This window comes from Entelurus aequoreus, linkage group LG10 (genome assembly GCF_033978785.1).
Source record: "Entelurus aequoreus isolate RoL-2023_Sb linkage group LG10, RoL_Eaeq_v1.1, whole genome shotgun sequence".
Lineage (NCBI taxonomy): Eukaryota > Metazoa > Chordata > Actinopteri > Syngnathiformes > Syngnathidae > Entelurus > Entelurus aequoreus.
Window position 1 is genome coordinate 68,902,945 of NC_084740.1, and position 14,653 is coordinate 68,917,597.

The following is a 14,653-nucleotide window of genomic DNA, read 5'->3' on the forward strand; positions in this document are numbered from 1 at the left end:
ATCTAGATATTTGGTCAGGACACTCCTCACTCTTTTGCCTTCATTGTCCGTTCGTTTTTGGTGACTTTGTATACCCTGGACCTAGACCTTGAGTCCGCGACATACATGGCGGACAATAACTGATACAGTCTGCTTTGCCAGTCCAAAAGCATTTGCCGTTTTCCCTCGAGGGCCAGGTAATTCAAAGCACACGCTACCTTTTTTATCACATCCACAGGAGCCCGCATTCTCATTGACTCTTCGACAAATGGTCAAAGTTTTCCGATAAGTACAGTGTTTCCCATAAACTGCCAAGATACCTGTGGCGGTGGGCGCATGGCTATGGGCGTGGTCACCATGACATCATCGAGTAATTTGCATAATTTACTACAATGATTTGATTTTCTCTAAAAAGGCTCAAAAAATGTATACTTACTAATTAATAACAGTTTTGTTTTAAACGTCCATCCATCCATCCATCCATCCATCCATCCATCCATCCATCCATCCATCCATCCATCCATCCATCCATTTTACAATATAATTACAACACTTTATGTACATATTTATATACAGATTTGAACAATAAGTTATTCACTGAAATATATTTATTACTTGTGGTTCTTACAAAAAATATATCTTATAAAATATAAAAGCTAAAATGTCTCAAAGCTCTGCCCCTTTAATTAGTGCATACTAAATAATTTAACTTTAGCCTACTACTACAACCATATTATTTACCAGCAACATAAAGTGAAACAGAGGCAGAGGTGTCCTGCCACAGTCAGTAACAAATAAACAGAAAACAGTAGTGGTGGTAGATAGACACAGAGCTTCATCAAACATCTGATCCACTGAACAAAGAGCTCCAAAAATCTTGAACTTTAGACTCCCATCAGCTTTACTCCCTACACTTAACCTGCAGACTTTGCACCCTTTGTTATATACACATGTTGTGTTTCTAATATAAATACACTTAATAAAGTCAAATACAAATAAGGCAACAAGAGAAGTGTCCTACACTTCTCTTTTGTAAAGTCAATCTGAACAGCCGATATGGGCATCTACATCAACTATATGATTTGCCTGAGAAGCTGGAGAGGACAAAAAAAAAATAATTTTTTATTCATTTATTTTTTTTATTTTTTTTATTTTATTTTTTTTATTTGTGTCGGATGTAATTCTTTCGTGGCGGGCCGCCACAAATAAATGAATGTGTGGGAAACCCTGAAGTAGAATCACAGCTGACCTGGACATTGGAAAGTTCTCTTGCCGTCTAAGAAGTGTTGTATCCGAAATAGCTGCAATCGCTTTCTCTTAAGGTATTCATGTGTGATTTCCACAAGCGTCTGTACATGTAGAAGAAGGAGAAACACGGGCGTGTCTGGATGACTCGCCTTCATATTTCCAGTGGTTAGCTCCGAGTTACGAAACCGCTTTATTGTGAAGCTGGCTGTGACGTGTTCTTTCTGACGTCACTTCGTGTGTGGGGCACATACTTGCCAACTAGGGGTGTGGGAAAAAATCGATTCAAATTCGAATCGCGATTCTCACGTTGTGCGATTCAGAATCGATTCTCATTTTTAAAAAATCGATTTAAAGGCCTACTGAAAGCCACTACTACCGACCACGCAGTCTGATAGTTTATATATCAATGATGAAATCTTAACATTGAAACACATGCCAATACGGCCGGGTTAACTTATAAAGTGCAATTTTAAAATTCCCGCCACACTTCCGGTTGAAAAACTCCTTTGGATATTATTTATGCGCGTGACGTCATAAAATGCACGGAAGTGTTTGGGCCCTATTGGACACAATACACAAAGCTCTGTTTTCTTCGACAAAATTCCACAGTATTCTGGACATCTGTGTTGGTGAATCTTTTGCACTTTGTTTAATGAACAATGGAGGCTGCAAAGAAGAACGTTGTAGGTGGGATCGATCGGTGTCTTAGCGGCTAAGTACAATACTTACAGCAACACAACAAGGACTACTTACCTTGATAGAAGACGCCTAGCTGATGCTTGCCGCCAAACCCACGGATGAAGTCCTTCGTCGCGCCATCGATCGCTGGAACGCAGGTGAGCACGGCTGTTGATGGGAAGATGAGGGCTGGCTGGCGTAGGTGGAGCGCTAATGTCTTATCATAGTTCTGTGAGTTCCGGTTGCTAAGTTGCTAAATTAGCCTTAGCGTCGTTAGCAACAGCATAGTTAAGCCTTACCAGGCTGAGAATTTTTAACCGTGTAGTTACATGTACATGGTTTAATAGTATTTTTGCTTGTCTGTGTATCCTTCCAGTCAGGGGTTTATTTATTTTGTTTCTATCTTCATTTGAGAACGATGCTAGCACGTTAGCTCAGTAGCTAAGTGTGTCACCGATGTATTGTCTTGGAGATAAAAGTCACTTTAAATGTCCATTTCGCGTGCTCGACTCTCATTTTCAAGAGGATATCGTATCCGAGGTGGTTTAAAATACAAATCTGTGATTCACAATAGAAAAAGGAGAGAGTGTGGAATCCAATGAGCCAGCTTGTACCTAAGTTACGGTCAGAGCGAAAAAAGATACGTCCATCACTGCCTCTCAAGTCCTTCACTGTAACGTTCCTCATCTACGAATCTTTCATCCTCGCTCAAATTAATGGGGTAATCGTCACTTTCTCGGTCCGAATCTCTCTCGCTCCATTGTAAACAAGGGAAAATTGTGAGGAATACTAGCTCCTGTGACGCCACGCTACTTCCGGTACAGGCAAGGCTTTTTTTTATCAGCGAGCAAAAGTTGCGGACTTTATCGTCGATTTTCTCTACTACATCCTTTCAGCAAAAATATGGCAATATCGCGAAATGATCAAGTATGACACATAGAATGGATCTGCTATTCCCGTTTAAATAAAAAAAATCATTTCAGTAGGCCTTTAATTTTTAATTAAAAAATTTTTTTTTAAACTTTTTTATTAATCAATCCAACAAAACAATACACAGCAATACCATAACAATGCAATCCAATTCCAAAACCAAACCCGACCCAGCAACACTCAAAACTGCAATAAACAGAGCAATTGAGAGGAGACACAAACACGACACAGAACAATCCAAAAGTAGTGAAACAAAAATGAATATTATCAACAACAGTATCAATATTAGTTACAATTTCAACATAGCAGTGATTAAAAATCCCTCATTGACATTATCCTTAGACATTTATAAATATAAAATAAAAGAACAATAGTGTCACAGTAGCTTACACTTGCATCGCATCTCATAAGCTTGACAACACACTGTGTCCAATATTTTCACAAAGATAAAATAAGTCATATTTTTGGTTCATTTAATAGTTAAAACAAATTTACATTATTGCAATCAGTTGATAAAACATTGTTCTTTACAATTATAAAAGCTTTTTACAAAAATCTTCTACTCTGCTTGCATGTCAGCAGACTGGGGTAGATCCTGCTGAAATCCTATGTATTGAATGAATAGAGAATCGTTTTGAATCGGGAAAAAAAATCGTTTTTGAAGCGAGAATCGTGTTGAATTGAAAAAAAAAAATCGATTTTGAATCGAATCGTGACCCCAAGAATCGATACTGAATCGAATTGTGGGACACCCAAAGATTCACAGCCCTATTGCCAACCCTCCCGATTTTCCCGGGAGACTCACGAATTTCAGTGCCCCTCCTGAAAATCTCCCGGGGCAACCATTCTCCCGATTTCCACCCGGACAACAATATTGGGGGCAGTGCCTTAAAGGCACTGCCTTTAGCTTCCTCTCTCACCTGAAAAGGAGACTATTATATATGTCTCCGTTATCCATAGGTTTATCTATAACCCATAAAGTAGGCAGGCACGGAGCTATTTCTCAGCGTGTTTATTCCAACAGGCACGTTAATACACTGACACACAACATCCGGATTCCCATCATGCATTGCTTCAAAACTACAGCAAGTAGTAATGTCCAAAAACATAACAGAGACGAAGCAGAAGAACGAAGAAGCATACTTGCCAACACTCCCAAATTTTCCGGGAGACTCACAAATTTCAGTGCCTCTCCCGAAAATCTCCCGGGACAACCATTCTCCCGAATTTCTCCCGATTTCCAGCCGGACTTAAGGCACGCCCCCTCCAGATCCGTGCGGACCTGAGTGAGGACAGCCTGTCGTCACGTCCGCTTGGCCAACCAAAAAGTAACCACAGAACACTATAGTGTTCTGTGGTTACTTTTTGGTTGGCCAACGGTTTACGTTGTATTGCGCACCCTGACGGCAAGTGTGGGAGTCGGTTCTGAAGTATGAAGTAAAGAGACGTAACTTCGTCACCTCGCCTGGTTATTGACTCCAACCCAGAATATTACACTGCCCATACCTATGCTCCTTCAAAGGCTGTGCTACTGGCTGCAAAGCATTGCACTTTCAAATACAACAATGAGTAGAGAGGAGTGTTATGTGTGTATATGTGTAAATAAATGAACACTGAAATGCAAGTATTTATTTTATTTATATGTGTGTGTATATATATATATATATATATATATATATATATATATATATATATATATATATATATATATATATATATATATATATATATATATATATATATATATATATATATATATATACACACTACCGTTCAAAAGTTTGGGGTCACATTGAAATGTCCTTATTTTTTAAGGAAAAGCACTGTACTTTTCAATGAAGATAACAGGGCGGCGTGGCGAAGTTGGTAGAGTGGCCGTGCCAGCAATCGGAGGGTTGCTGGTTACTGGGGTTCAATCCCCACCTTCTACCATCCTAGTCATGTCCGTTGTGTCCTTGGGCAAGACTAAGGCTGCAGCTAACGATTATTTTTCTATCGATTAATCTATAGATTATTTTTTTTTCGATTAATCGGTTAATCTATAGATACTTTTTTCGATTCATCTATAGATTATTTTTCCTTTTACCGATTATTTTTTATTTTATTTTATTTAAAATGAAGATGAAAAAATAAAAGTAGGCCAGTTTTTTCAAAAGGCATGGCTTTTATTTACAAAAAAAAAAAGTATGGCCACTCAGTCAACATTGACAACAACATGACAAAATATTCTGTAACAATGTAAACATTTAAAACTTTTAACATTTAACAAAATTAAAAGTAGCTTATTTGCTTTTTAATGTGCAAATATAAAAGTCAACATCCAGTGCAAATCTTAATATTCTGCAATAGTATAAGCATTTCAAAAGTAAAAGTATTGCTTATTTTGCTTTAAAATGTGCAAAAATAAAGATAAACATCCAATACAAAAAAGTGCAAAACGAAATATTCTGTAACAACAGTGTAAACATTTCAACAAAAGTGAAAGTATTGCTTATTTGCTAAAATGTGCAAAAATAAAGATAAACATCCAATACAAAAAAGTGCCAATCTAAATATTCTGGAGCACTTTAAACATTAAGTATTGCTTTTAAAATGTGCAAAATAAACATCCAGTCCAACACAGTACACAATAACCAATTCTACTCATTCCAGTGAGTGACTAACAGTTGTAATGAAGAAAGGTTAGCATGTCTACTTGCTTTGTTTCTTTTCTTGTTTACAATATTCCCAGCAGCTGAAAATAGGCGCTCAGAAGGGGTCGATGTGGCTGGAACTGAGAGGTAATTAGCCTTCACCTCAAACCAGGACTGCGAGCGAGCTGAGCTGCAGTTTAAGTTTCTAGTAGGTCAACGGGCTCATAGTGATGTTACTAGTAGTTGACTGGGAGGTGTTTATTATCTTTTGGGGAGAGTCCGCTGCCTGATGCTCACCTGCTAAACACCTATCTGCTCCACGCTGAAGCGCTGACTACATGCGCTCTGAATACACACTGCTGATTGGCTGATAATGCTTCGTGTGTACCAATCAGATGGTTGTGTGGGTGGGACAATGCTGCGTGTGTACCAATCAGATGGTTGTATGGGTGGGACAATGCTGCGTGTGTACCAATCAGATGGTTGTGTGGGTGAGACAATGCTGCGTGCTGAGACAGAGGCAGAGGAGCAAAGCAACTTGTTAAGACTTTAGCAGCTAAAGTTAGCTTTAGCTTAGAAACTCGTTCGGTACACCCCCGTACCGAACCGAAAGCCCCGTACCGAAACGGTTCAATACAAAACACATACCGTTACACCCCTAGCAGATACAAATGACACATTCATGTTTTTGTGTAATGATGACAACGTATGCTAACGCGGACGATTGACTAGTTGATGGTTGATGGTTTTCTTTTCAAATGTTCGTTCATAGCCGTTGTGCTGCTATGATAGGCCATTTCCGCTCGACACAGTGTGCATACAACAACATTATTAGGCTGTGTATTGAAATACTCCCACACTTTTGACGACTTTTGGCGTGCGTTTTTCCCCTCGCTCGCACAGTCTGCTTTGCGCTCCGCCATGACGGTAGTGTGACGTAAATATGCGACGCGTCGACGCACAAAAACGGCGTCGACGTATTTACGTAACCGATGACGTCCACTACGTCGACGCGTCATTTCAGCCTTAGGCAAGACACTTAAACCCTTGCTCCTGATGGCTGCTGGTTAGCGCCTTGCATGGCAGCTCCCACCATCAGTGAGTGAATGTGTGTGTGAATGGGTGAATGTGGAAATACTGTCAAAGCGCTTTGAGTACCTTGAAGGTAGAAAAGCGCTATACAAGTATAACACATTTATCATTATTTATAACTTTAAACTAGTCTTAACTTTAAAGAAATACACTCTATACATTGCTAATGTGGTAAATGACTATTCTAGCTGCAAATGTCTGGTTTTTGGTGCAATATCTACATAGGTGTATAGAGGCCCATTTCCAGAAACTATCACTCCAGTGTTCTAATGGTACAATGTGTTTGCTCATTGGATCAGAAGGCTAATTGATGATTAGAAAACCCTTGTGCAATCATGTTCACACATCTGAAAACAGTTTAGCTCCTTATTGAGTTTCTGGAGCATCACATTTGTGGGGTCAATTAAACGCTCAAAATGGCCAGAAAAAGAGAACTTTCATCTGAAACTCGACAGTCTATTCTTGTTCTTAGAAATGAAGGCTATTCCACAAAATTGTTTGGGTGACCCCAAACTTTTGAACGGTAGTGTGTGTGTATATACCGTAATTTCCGGACTATAAGCCGCTACTTTTCCCCCTCGTTCTGGTCCCTGCGGCTTATACAAGGGTGCGGCTTATATACGGCCTGTTCTTCTCCGACACCGACGAAGAGGATTTCGGTGGTTTTAGTACGCAGGAGGAAGACGAGGACACAATGATTAAAGACTGACTTTTCATATACCGGTAGGCTGGTTATTTTGATAACGTACAGGCGAGCACTTTGTATTACTTTGCAGCGTTGTATTATTTGTACTCTGCACGAATGCTGTTCGCCATGTCAAAGATGTGAAAGTTTGATTGAATGATTGAAAGATTTATTGTTAATAAATGGGAGGCTTTGCGTTCCCAAACAGTCATCTCTGTCCCGACAATCCCCTCCGTGGTAGCAGGAACCCCTATATACTACGCTAATTACACATCAAAACCCTGCGGCTTATAGTCGGGTGCGGCTTATATATGGAGCAATCTGTATTTTCCCCTAAATTTAGCTGGTGCGGCTTATAGTCAGGTGCGGCTTATAGTCCGGAAATTACGGTATATGTGTATATATATATATATATATATATATATATATATATATATATATATATATATATATATATATATATATATATATATATATATATATATATATATATAATTCACTGAAAGTCAAGTATTTATTTTATTATATATATATATAAGAAATACTTGAATTTCAGTGAATTCTAGCTATAAATATACTCCTTCTCCCTTAACACCCCCTGGATCTGCCCCCCCCCCCCCGAGTCAAATAATTGCCCAGGCCTGGTTTAAGGGGTTAAACGACTTGGTGTAGACATGGCCTGATTCCGGACCTGGCGGAGGTCTGCCCTGTCTTATTGTGGCAATTTTGAAATATAGAAAGAACACCAACACCACAAACCGCACAATAAACACATATTGGGCAACACAACGAGCAACCTCCTGCCACAATACTTACTCGCCACCATTTTCATGCTCAGTCTGACATTTCTAAACACTGAAGGCTGAACGTGATTCTGGAGTGAACACAGCCTCAGGTAAATTGAGTTTAGCAGCTCCAGTTTAGCAAGCAACAGGCATCGACTGTGAAGACTGCCCGGACATTGTGTCTTAATTTACTTACTGACTTAATTACTGCTGATAGAATTCCCTCAGACACATTTTTAACAGCTCAGGGAGACCAAAGACAACCCTCTGAGAGGACACTATCTCAGGTCAATCGTCTTCTGACTCCAGGCCATTTTCTCTGGGATTATTCTACCTTCCTCTCACAAGAAGTAATCGGCCTCTTTGCTCCTCTCTCGCCTGCGTCTGGAAATAATATCCGACACCTAATGATGAAGTTGAAGGATAGCACAGGAGGAGCAGGGCTATTCCCATCTCGCCTTAACCTTTCAATTATTCAGCCTAAAAACCAAAGGTTCTCACGTCACAGGCTGTATTCAACACCTCCTTGCTAGCAGCCTGCTAATTGACTCTTCTAGGAGAGATAACTACTTTGGAGAACACCAGCATGTCACAATAAAAGCTGATGGCACTTTCTTCATCGATTTGGTCGATTAACCTGATAGAAAAAAGCTTCGACTGGTATTTTATTGCTTGGATATAGGGCTCAGCGATATGGCTGAAAATCGTATCACGATATATGTGTTTGGTATCGCTAACTTGGTATGTGAAACAAGTTAACTGTTAGCTTGTTAACATTAGAATGCTAGCATGCAGCCATTAAAGTGCTTTTTTTTTTAGCTAATTTTGCAACCGTTTACCATACAGTTATTTAAAGGCCTACTGAAACCCACTACTACCGACCACGCAGTCTGATAGTTTATATATCAATGATGAAATCTTAACATTGCAACACATGCCAATACGGCCGGGTTAACTTATCAAGTGCAATTTTAAATTTCCCGCTAAACTACCGGTTGAAAACGTCTATATATGATGACGTATGCGCGTGACGTCAATCGTTGAAACGGAAGTATTGGTACCCCATTGAATCCCATACAAAAAAGCTCTGTTTTCATCTCAAAATTCCACAGTATTGTGGACATCTGTGTTGGTGAACCTTTTGCAATTTGTTTAATGAACAATAAAGACTGCAAAGAAGAAAGTTGTAGGTGGGGATCGGTGTATTAGCGGCTGGCTGTAGCAACACAACCAGGAGGACTTTGACTTGGATAGCAGACGCGCTAGCCGACGCTAGCCGCCGACCGCACGGATGATCGGGTGAAGTCCTTCGTCCTTCCGTCGATCGCTGGAGCGCAGGTGAGCACGGGTGTTGATGAGCAGATGAGGGCTAGCTGGCGTAGGTGGAGCGCTAATGTTTTTATCATAGCTCTGTGAGGTCCCGTTGCTAAATTAGCTTCAATGGCGTCGTTAGCAACAGCATTGTTAAGCTTCGCCAAGCTGGAAATTATTAAACATGTATTTACATGTCCATGGTTTAATAGTATTGTTGATTGTCTGTCTATCCTTCCAGTCAGGGGTTTATTTATTTTGTTTCTATCTGCATTTGAGCCCGATGCTATCACGTTAGCTCAGTAGCTAAAGAGCTCAGCCGATGTATTGTCATGGAGATAAAAGTCACTGTGAATGTCCATTTCGCGTTCTCGACTCTCATTTTCAAGAGGATATAGTATCCGAGGTGGTTTGAAATACAAATCCGTTATCCACAATAGAAAAAGGAGAAAGTGTGGAATCCAATGAACCCTTGTACCTAAGTTACGGTCAGAGCGAAAAAAGATACGTCCTGCACTGCACTGTAGTCCTTCACTCTCACTTTCCTCATCCACAAATCTTTCATTCTCGCTCAAATTAATGGGGTAATCGTCGCTTTCTCGGTCCGAATCTCTCTCGCTGCATTGTAAACAATGGGAAAATGTGAGGAGTCCTTCCTCCGGTGACGTCACGCTACTTCCGGTATAGGCAAGGCTTTTTTTTATTAGCGACCAAAAGTTGCGACCTTTATCGTCGTCGTTCTCTACTAAATCCTTTCAGCAAAAATATGGCAATATCGCGAAATTATCAAGTATGACACATAGAATGGATCTGCTATCCCCGTTTGAATAAAAAATAATAATTTCAGTAGGCCTTTAACCTGGTATGTGACACTTTTTACTCTGTTAGCATGCTAACATAAAAGTGCTAATTTTACACTTTTTACTCTAATTCCCCAGCCATACACCTTAGAGCTAGCTAGCTTGCTAACATTAGCATGCTAACTTTTTGAGATCATATAACTTGGTATGTGACATTTGTTAACTGTTAGCATGCAAACGATAGCATGCTGGCAAGCTAACTTAAGCATGCTAAGTTTTTCATCTAATTTTACACTTTTTTCGCAGCCATATACACCTTTGAGTCATATAACTTGGTGTATTGAACATTCTAACTCATATCATGCTAACGTTTGCACACATGCTGAATGTTAGCATTTTAATGTAAGCATGCTACACCTAAAACTCAGATTCAGACATTCGGCACCATCTTAAAAGTACGGTGGTTTCCGGCGACCCCCGGCCGTTGGTCCAGGGCACAGATAGCAGGCCCATCAAAATTTCTGTGAGAATTTTCTAGTTATTGATTATAATCCCTCAGCTATCAAGGCAGAGAGGAAAGAAAATGGCCACACAAGCATGGCATTTTTTTATTGATATTGATTACGCGTCTATGGCGATATATATCCTTTTATCGCCTCGGCCAGGGGTCGGCAACCCAAAATGTTGATAGAGCCATATTAGACCAAAAATACAAAAAAACTAATCTGCCTGGAGCCGCAACAAATTAAAAGCCTTATATAAGTCTTATAATGAAGTGTCTATATTGATATATATTGACAGAAATGTTGAAATGTAACATTTATTCTACACAGGCTTCTCAGAGAGTGAGAATGATAACTCCTGGAAATGGCAGCCAATATTCTTTTTTGTTGTCATCATCAACTCGGGCCACCGAAAAAAGACTTTGATCACCGAAAACAGAGCTGCCGAAACCGTACGTAAACAAAACGCACGCCTTTGTCTGGAGCGTAGTCAGCATGTCAGCGATGTGGACGTAACTTTGACATACTCTACCTCAGATCAGGGGTCGGCAACCCAAAATGATGAAATAGCCATATTGGACCAAAAATACAAAAACAAATCTGTCTGGAGCCGCAAAAACTTAAAATCCTTAAGTAGGTGTTATAATGAAGGCAACACATGATGTAAGTGTCTATATTAGTTATATTAGCCTACTATCAAAATTACTTTAAAGGTCTTATATAAGAGTTATAATGAAGGCAACACATGATGTGTCTATATTACCTATAATAGCCTACTATTAAAATGACTTTAAAAGTCTTATATAAGTGTTATAATGAAGGCAACACATGATGTAAGTGTCTATATTAGCTATATTAGCCTACTATGAACATGACTTTAAAAGTCTTATATAAGTGTTATAATGAAGGCAACACATTATGTGTCTATATTAGCTATAATAGCCTACTATTAAAATGACTTTAAAAGTCTTATATAAGTGTTATAATGAAGACAACACATGATGTAAGTGTGTGTATTAGTTATATTAGCCTACTTTCAAAATTACTTTAAAGGTCTTATATAAGAGTTATAATGAAGGCAACACAATGTGTGTCTATATTAGCTATAACAGCGTACTATTAAAATGACTTTAAAAGTCTTATATAAGTGTTATAATGAAGGCAACACATGATATAAGTGTCTATAATAGCCTACTATCACAATGACTATATGTTGCAGGCTGACGCAAATCTTCATTGCCAGAAATGTTGAAATGTAATATTAATTCTACACATTTCTACAACATTGGAAACCATCCCTAACACGGAGACTTTTCAGAGGGTGAGATAACTCCTGAAAATGACTGGGTTAGAAAGGCCAGAGGTATAGATGTGTATGTCCAAGTTAAAGGAGGCGGTAGACTGTCTTCTTCTAATGGATTTATTACAACCTTCAGTGTTTCCCATAAACTGCCAAGATACCTGTGGCGGTGGGGGCGTGGCTACGGGCGTGGTCAACATGACATCATCGAGTAATTTGCATAATTTACTACAATGATGTGATTTTCTCTAAAAAAGCTCAAAAAATGTATACATACTAATTAATTATAACAGTTTTGTTTTAAACGTCCATCCATTCATCCATTTTACAATATAATTATAACACTTTATGTACATATTTATATACAGATTTGAACAATAAGTTATTCACTGAAATATATTTATTAATTGTGGTTCTTACAAAAAATATATCTTATAAAATACAAAAGCTAAAATGTCTCTAAAAGCTCTGCCCCTTTAATGAGTGCATACTAAATAATTTAACTTTAGCCTACTACTACAACCATATTATTTACCAGCAACATAAAGTGAAACAGAGGCAGAGGTGTCCTGCCACAGTCAGTAACAAATAAACAGAAAACAGTAGTGGTCAAATACAAATAAGGCAACAATAGAAGTATCCCACACTTCTCTTTTGTAAAGTAAATCTGAACAGCCTATATGGGCATCTACATCAACTATATGATTTGCCTGAGAAGCTGGACAGGACAAAAAAAATAATAAAACATTTTTATTTTTAATTTTTATTTGTGGCGGACGTAATTCTTTCGTGGCGGGCTGCCACAAATAAATGAATGTGTGGGAAACACTGATCTTTGCCAGCTCGGTAATGTTTGCTGTGGTCTGGAACAACATGGCACACAACTATCAGAAATGCAGCCAATATTACATACAGATAATGTGTCATGAGACATGCAAATATAAATTAATTACACAGAAGACATAAGTAAAGGAAATTAAACAAGGCATAATGATGCAGTATGTACATACAGCTAGCTTAAATAGCATGTTAGCATCCATTAGCTTGCAGTCATGCCTGATTAGCACTCCACACAAGTCAATAACATCAACAAAGCTCACCTTTGTGCATTCACGCACAGTACAAAAGGTTTGGTGGACAAAATGAGACAAATAAGGAGTGGCATAAAAACACGTCTTTCTGTGGCAGCGTCGGAGAAAGTTGTACATGTAAACAAACTACGGTGAGTTAAAGGATCGCCGAAATTAGGAGGAAACAATGGCACTCGCCAAATACTCTCATCGGTGAAGCATAAAGGGGTTGCCTACTTTGATGATTATTTTAATAAGTTTGGTAAATGAAAATGTATGAAATCTAGACCGCATGTAGCGCCCAAAACAAAAACTAAGCGGAGGTTGTTTTCCGCAAGACTGCTCAAATGCACATGAGAGCGGTGGTGTGAGTGTGTGGCGGAAAACAGGCAAAAACAACAAGTGAGAGATGTCTCAAAGGACCCCAAAGTAAAGGAGAAAAGCATTTCATGTTACAGTGAAAAAGACAGACAATGTGGTGAAATGTCAAACCGAGCTAACATTTCACAACAGCACTACACCGATGATGCAACACATTACCAAAAAGCATCCGACATATTTACAATGCAAACACACAGAAACAAGGTAAAAGTCTACTTTGGTAGCTTACGTCATCTTCTATGTTTGACTTGCATAACAGGTTTTATTCAAACACACATGAGGACATGTTAGCATTTACAGTTTAAATGTTAAGGCTAACGTGTATTTGGTAAATTGCATTGTCACTCAATTTATTGTATAAATTGAGTGACAATTAAATTAAATAAATTACATTTATATTACATTCTGTAATATAAAGGTTACAGAATGTGTTTTCTTATTTCGATTATTAAGCAAATACCATATTTTCAGGACTATAGAGTGCACTGGTATATAAGCCTCGCCCACTACATTTTAAGGGAAAAAAATATCTCTCCAAATATTAGCCACACTGGACTATAAGCCGCAGATACATACGTTATGAAATTAGTTATTTAGACAGAAATATTTTATAAATGTTTATTTACATAAATTAAATGTTTACAGTGTCTAACACGGCAGTAAAACGGGTGATCAAACAAAACAGAAGTCATCGTCATGGACCCACTAGCTGCGGAAACTAACTCTCCAATCAACTAAACAGATTCAATAACTCCACAGTGACGTTTTGGGGAATTTACGAAATTGAAACAATACAAAAAGAATGCCATTCTAAGTTAATAATACTAACACAGACACTCGTAAACCTGTTAGCGTTACAAGCTAATGCTAACGACGCTAGCTTGATTACATAACGATAGCGCGTACAAATATGCATGAAAACACTCCGACAGACATCACACATGAGACGCTTTAGTAAGTAGGAATAATTTCAGTTATCTTGTAAAACGTATTAATGTTGCTTGGAGTGATGAAAGAAGAATCCATACGAGTATGAATGCTACGGACGGCTAAAAGGCAGAATGGCACTTGTGCTTCCGGTTGAAAGCCAGTGCGAACAAAAGGGCAGTGAGCGAACTCGTCCAAATGTTGGCGCTATACACAAACAATAACACCTTTTAAAGTTAAAGTACCAATGATTGTCACACACACACTAGGTGTGGGGAAATTTGTCCTCTGCATTTGACCCATCACCCTTGATCACCCCCTGGGAGGTGAG

General features: G+C 38.7%; 1 protein-coding gene across 1 annotated transcript in view; it reads left to right on the forward strand.

Moving 5' to 3' along the window:
- Positions 1-14,653, forward strand: part of man1a2 (mannosidase, alpha, class 1A, member 2) — a 170,929-nt gene that overhangs the window by 12,004 nt on the left and 144,272 nt on the right. The window lies entirely within an intron of this gene.